The 6000-nt window shown below is 49.2% G+C and overlaps 1 protein-coding gene across 1 annotated transcript in view; it reads left to right on the top strand.

Annotated features, from left to right (window-relative positions):
- Nucleotides 1–332: 332 nt before the first annotated feature.
- LOC144508673 (hippocalcin-like protein 1) overlaps nucleotides 333–6000 on the top strand; it is a 38661-nt gene continuing 32993 nt past the window's right edge. Inside the window, exon 1 of the mRNA XM_078236918.1 lies at nucleotides 333–516. The gene's annotated coding sequence lies outside the window, so the exon portion shown is untranslated. The remainder of the gene's footprint in view (nucleotides 517–6000) is intronic.

The raw sequence follows: 6000 nt of genomic DNA, 5'->3' as shown, positions 1-6000 counted from the left end.
CAGAGTGTCTGTGTGTGTCACTGTGTGTTACTGTTTGTCACTCTGTGCTGCTGTGTGTCACTCTGTGCTGCTGTGTGTCACTCTCTCTGTGTCACTCTGTGTTATTGTGTGTGTCACTCTCTCTGTGACACTGTCACTTTGTGTGTCTGTGTCAGAGTGTGTCTGTGTGTGTCACTGAGTGTGTGTGTTACTGTTTGTGTCACTCTGTGCTGCTGTGTGTCACTCTGTGTCATTCTGTGTGTCACAGTGTGTGTCACTCTGGGTGTTGACAGCGCCCTCACTCCCAGGGCAGTATTGCAGTTTGAAATTGCTCTCTTACTTCCTCTTCCTATGCGCTCAGTCCATGTTTGGTGTTGGCTCGGATCTCAGTCTCTGTCCCGGGCTCCGGGCTCCTTCCACGGTGAAGCTGGCAGCGGATTGCGGAGTGCAGCAGCCTGGCTCCGGGAGGAGCCGCAGCGCTTAGCCAGCCCCCTGCCTGAGTGAGTGAGGGTGCCCGGATCCGGAGCCCAGCGCTCGGTGAGTCTATGATTGTCATCCGCTCCCAATCCACACCTCAAACAGATGCAAAAGGCGGAGACAAAAGGAAGCACAAGTGATGGAGTGTGAAAACAAGTGTGCAAAAAGTGTTCGGAAAAATCATTGTGCAGAGGAATGGCGAGGCAGCAGGCAGAGAGAGAGGAGTGGGGAGATTGAGAGGGGTTTAAAAAGTGTGTACGTGCTTGTATGTGTGAGACAGAGAGGATTAGCATGTGCAGAGACAGGCAATGCTGGAAGTGAATGAATGTAGGGACAGCAATGTATAAGTGTGTGAGAGAATGAGGGGGCAACAGGGAATCAAAGTGGGTAACACGAAGATACCAATCAGTGTTTGTGGTGGGGCTGTTTGTGAATGAATAACATGTCAGTCAAAGTGTGAATGGAAGTGTGCAGCAAGGCTGATCCGGGGGGAGGCGGAAGCAGGGTCTGTGTCCACAGTCTGTGGCTGTGTGAGTCCTGGGGTGTGTGGAGGGGGGGGGGTGGAGAATCAGTGTGTGAGTCCTGAGGAGGGGGGGGGGGGGAAATCAGTGTGTGAGTCCTGCGGGGGGGGGGGGAATCAGTGTGTGAGTCCTGGGGGGGTGGGGGGGGAATCAGTGTGTGAGTCCTGGGGGGGTGGGGGGGGAATCAGTGTGTGAGTCCTGGGGGGGGGGGGGGGGGGGGAGGGAATCAGTGTGTGAGTCCTGAGGGGGGGGGGGAATCAGTGTGTGAGTCCTGAGGGGGGGGGGGGGGAATCAGTGTGTGAGTCCTGGGGGGGTGGGGGATCAGTATGTGAGTCGGGTGGGGGTGGGTGGGGGATGGGGAGTGAGGGTGCCGGATCAGTGTGTGAACCCGAGGGGGGGGGGGGGGGGGGTGCTGGATCAATGTGTGAGCCCTGGGTCCTGGGGGGGGGGGGGGGGGATCAGTGGGTGAGTCCAACTGAGAATGAGGGGAACATCAGGAGCATCAGAGTGAATGAATCAGTGTGAGGACTTCAGTGTGTAAGGAGGTGTGAGAGTGTCCGAGAGGGAGTCAGTGTGGGGGGAAAAGTGCCTGGGGGTGGGGAATGGGGGGGTCAGTGTGTGAGTCCTGGGGGTGGGGGGGGCTGAAGGGTGGCGTAGGCACAGAAACAGCTGGGGAATTGTCCTGATCATAATTTGATATTGTTGAAATGCAAAATTAATGTCTTTTTAATGATTAGGATCTGTGCACTGCTTTGTAGCAGTAATGGTTCAGGACAGTGCTTCTGATTAGGGTGTCTGGGATCAGTTCCAGCCTGGACTGTGTAGTATTTAAAGTTTCATTAGGTTACTACAGGCTGACCAGACTGAAATATTAATCCAGAGGTTATGGGTTCAAATCCCACTGGCGAGTTGTTGAAACGGTGCTCCACAAATCAATTTGGATCAGCGGTCAGACCAGTGATGGGGTTTAAGGTTCAGTGTTTAGATTTAATTTATATCTGAGGTAAGTGAGGAGAGTTTTCAGTTCAGTTTCAGGGTCAGTGATAGGGTTTAGGACTTGGTTTCAGGGTCAGTGATGGGGTTTAGGGTTCAGTTTTAGGGTCAGTGATGGGGTTTAAGGTTCAGTTTTAGGGTCAGTGATGGGGTTTAGGGTTTAGTTTTAGGGTCAATGATGGGGGTTTAGGGTTTAGTTTTAGGGTCAGTGATGGGGTTTAGGGTTTAGTTTTAGGGTCAGTGATGGGGTTTAAGGTTCAGTTTTAGGGTCAGTGATGGGGTTTAGGGTTTAGTTTTAGGGTCAGTGATGGGGTTTAGGGTTTAGTTTCAGGGTCAGTGATGGGGTTTAGGGTTTAGTTTTAGGGTCAATGATGGGGGTTTAGGGTTTAGTTTTAGGGTCAGTGATGGGGTTTAGGGTTTAGTTTTAGGGTCAGTGATGGGGTTTAGTTTTAGGGTCTAGTGAGTTTTAGTTTACAAGAATGGTCCCAGGGATGAGAAACTTCAGTTGAGGATAGATTGGAGAGGTCGGGACTGTTCTCCTTGGAGAGAAGAAAGCTAAAAGGAGATTTGATAGAGATGTTCAAAATCATGAGGGGGCTGGACAGAGTAGACAGGGAGAAACTGTTCCTGCTGGTAAAAGGATCAAGAATGAGAGAGTTTTAAAGTGATTGGCAAAAGAAGCAAATGTGATGTGAAAAGAAACTTAAAAGTAAATTTAAAGCACATGGAATGGGATATGGTATTAATGTGGATCGAGAGTTGATTGACAGACTGAAAACAGAGAGTGGGAATAAATGGGTCCTTTTCTGAGTGGCAGGCAGTGACTAGTGGGGTAACGCTAGGGCTCCAACTTCAAATGACCTGGATGAGGGAAGCAAATGTAACATTTCCAAGTTTGCTGATGACACAAAACTGTGAGTTGTGCGAAGGATGCATGCGAAGGATGCACAAAGGTTCCATGGTGATTTGGACAAGTTGAGTGAGTGGGCAAACACACAGCAGATGCAGTGCAACGTGGCTAAATGTGAAGTTGTACACCTCAGTGTGAAAAACAGCAAGGAAGAGCATTATTTGAATGGTGGTTATATTGGGAAGTGTGGATGTACAAAGGGAGCTGAGTGTCCTTGTACACCACTCAATGAAAGTGGAGAGGCAGGCGCAGCAAGCAATTAGCAAGGCAAATGGCTCTGACGCAGGGTCATCCAGACTCAGAATGTTGACTCTATTCTCTCCCCACAGAGGCTGTCACACTTGCTGAGATTTTCCAGCATTTTCTGATTTTGTTTCGGATTCCAGCATCCACACTATTTCGCGTTTCTCGGGCAAATGTTATATTGGCCTTCATTGCACGAAGACTTGAGTTTAGAAGTAGAGATGTCTTACTGCAGTTATACAGGACCCTTGGTGAGACCACACCTGGACTATTATGTGCAGTTTTGGTTTTCCAACTTAACACACGGTATATTTGCCGTAGAGAGAGCGCAGTGGAAGTTCACTAGGCTGATACCAGGATTGGTGGGACTGTCCTATGAGGAGAGATGGTTCGATTGGGTCAATAGAGTTTGGAAGGATGAAAGGAGATCTGATTGAAACATAAAATTCTAACAGGGCTGGACAGGCTGGATGCAGGGAGGATGTTTTCCCTGGTTGGGGAATGTAGAACCAGGGAACACATTCTCAGGATACGGGATAGACCAGTTAGGACTGAGATGAGGAAAGATGTATTCACGCAAAGGGCAGTGAACCTGTGGAATTCTCTACCACAGAAGTCTGTGGAGGCCTAATCACTGAATGTATTCAAGAAAAAGATAGATTTTTGTAGGTTTCAATAGCATCAAGGACTATGGGGAGGAAGCAGGAATATGACATTGAAATAGAGGATCAGTCGTCTTCATATTGAATGGCAGAGCAGACTCAAAGGGCCGAATGGCCACCCCTGCTCTGAGTTTCTATGTTTTTACGAGTGTTATGGGTCTGGAATGCACTGCCTGCCAGTGTGGTGGAGGCAGGTTCAATCGAGGCATTCAAGAGGGCGCTAGATGGTTATTTGAATAGAAACAATGTGCAGGGGTATGAGGAAAAGGCAGGGGAATGACACTTAGTCATGATGCTTGTTTAAAGTTTAAGGTTTATTTATAGTATCACAAGTAGGCTTACATTAACATTGCAATGGAGTTACCGTGAAAATCCCCGAGTCGCCACAAGTCCGGCACCTGTTTGGGTACACTGAGGGAGAATTTAGCATGGCCATGTGGGGGGAGCTCTGGGATCGGAGTTTTACGAAGTATAAAGTATGAGGTGAGTGTTCTGTCTGGGCTGGAACATCACCGTGAGTTACACCAGTTTATACTCAGGCATATTCCAGTGGGCGGCACGGTAGCACAGTGGTTAGCACTGCTGCTTCACTGCTCCAGGGACCTGGGTTCGAATCCCGGCTTGGGTCGCTGTCTGTGTGGAGTTTGCACATTCTCCTCGTGTCTGCGTGGGTTTCCTCCGGGTGCTCCGGTTTCCTCCCACAGTCCAAAGATGTGCGGGTTAGGTTGATTGGCCATTCTAAATTGCCCCTTAGTGTCCCGGGATGCATAGGTTAGAGGGGTTAGTGGGTGGATATGTGGATAGGGCCTGGATGGGATTGTGGTTGGTGCAGACTCGATGGGCCGAATGGTCTCTTTCTGCACTGTCGGATTCTATGAATACGAGCGAGGAACACAGCGCAGCCATTGACAGCAATGACACTGAGAGTCAGTACCTTCAGGGAAAGCTGCAGAGGAACATACTTAAATTTACATAGCTCCTTCCACATCCTCAGGATGTCCAAAGCAATTCACCCTCAATCAAATGCTTCCAAAATGCCTTTGTGCAGGAAAGCTATCCATCAATTTGCTCGCCGCATCTCCCACAACAGCAACCTGCTCATGACAAGGTCACCCGATTTACTGATCCTGTTTGTCACAGAGCCATACAGTGCAGAAAAGGCCCTTCAGCCCATCGAGTCTGCATCAACAGTAGTTACCACTAGAGGCACGTTAGTCCCATTTTCCTGCACTTGTCCCATATCCTTGGATGTTACAATATTTCAAGTGCCCACCCAAATACTTTTTAAAAGTTGTAATGTTTCCAGCCTCCGCTACCTTCATAGGCCATGCATTCCCGATTCCCACCTCTCTCTGAGTGTAAAGGTTTTTTTCTCAAACCTCCTCTGAATCTCCTGACCCTCACCCTAAAACTCTGCCCCCTCGTGATTGACCCCTCAACCAAGGGGAAGAGCGGCTCCTTACTCACCCTGTCCATACCCCTCATAATCTTACACACCTCAATCATGTCCCCCCTCAGCCTTCTCTACTCCAGAGAAAACAATTCAAGTCTATCCAGTCTCTCCTTATAGCTCAAATGCTATCCCAGGCAACATCCTGATGATGGGATGAGTTTTGGCCCCAGTTGACTGGGAAAAACTCTTCTGTTCTCCTTTGAATCATCCAATGAGAAGGCAGCGGGGGCTTCAGTTTAACATCTCACTCAAAAGACAGCGCCTCTAAGAGTGCTGCCCTCCCTCTGTATTGCGCTGGACAATCAGCCTGGATTCTGCCCAGTCCCTGTAGTGGAGCTTCAAGCCGCAACCTTCTGACTCACTCGTACTCACTGAAAGGAAGGTGAACAGAAGGTTATCGCAGGGACATTGAGTAACTTCTAGCAACATGAGAATGGGCAGCACAGTGGCACAGCGGTTAACACTGCTGCCTCAAAACGCCAGGGACCCGGGTTCGATTCCGGCCTCAGGTCACTGTCTGTATGGAGTCTGATATGGAGATGCCGGCGTTGGACTGGGGTAAACACAGTAAGAGTTTTAACAACACCAGGTTAAAGTCCAACAGGTTTATTTGGTAGCATTTGCTAATTTGGTAGCAAATGCCATTCGCAAATGCTACCAAATAAACCTGTTGGACTTTAACCTGGTGTTGTTAAAACTCTTACTGTGTATGGAGTCTGCACATTCTCCCCATGTCTGTGTGGGTTTCCTCCGGGTGCTCCG

This window comes from Mustelus asterias, chromosome 20, assembly GCF_964213995.1.
Source record: "Mustelus asterias chromosome 20, sMusAst1.hap1.1, whole genome shotgun sequence".
Lineage (NCBI taxonomy): Eukaryota > Metazoa > Chordata > Chondrichthyes > Carcharhiniformes > Triakidae > Mustelus > Mustelus asterias.
This window is presented reverse-complemented; position numbering and strand designations above follow the sequence as displayed.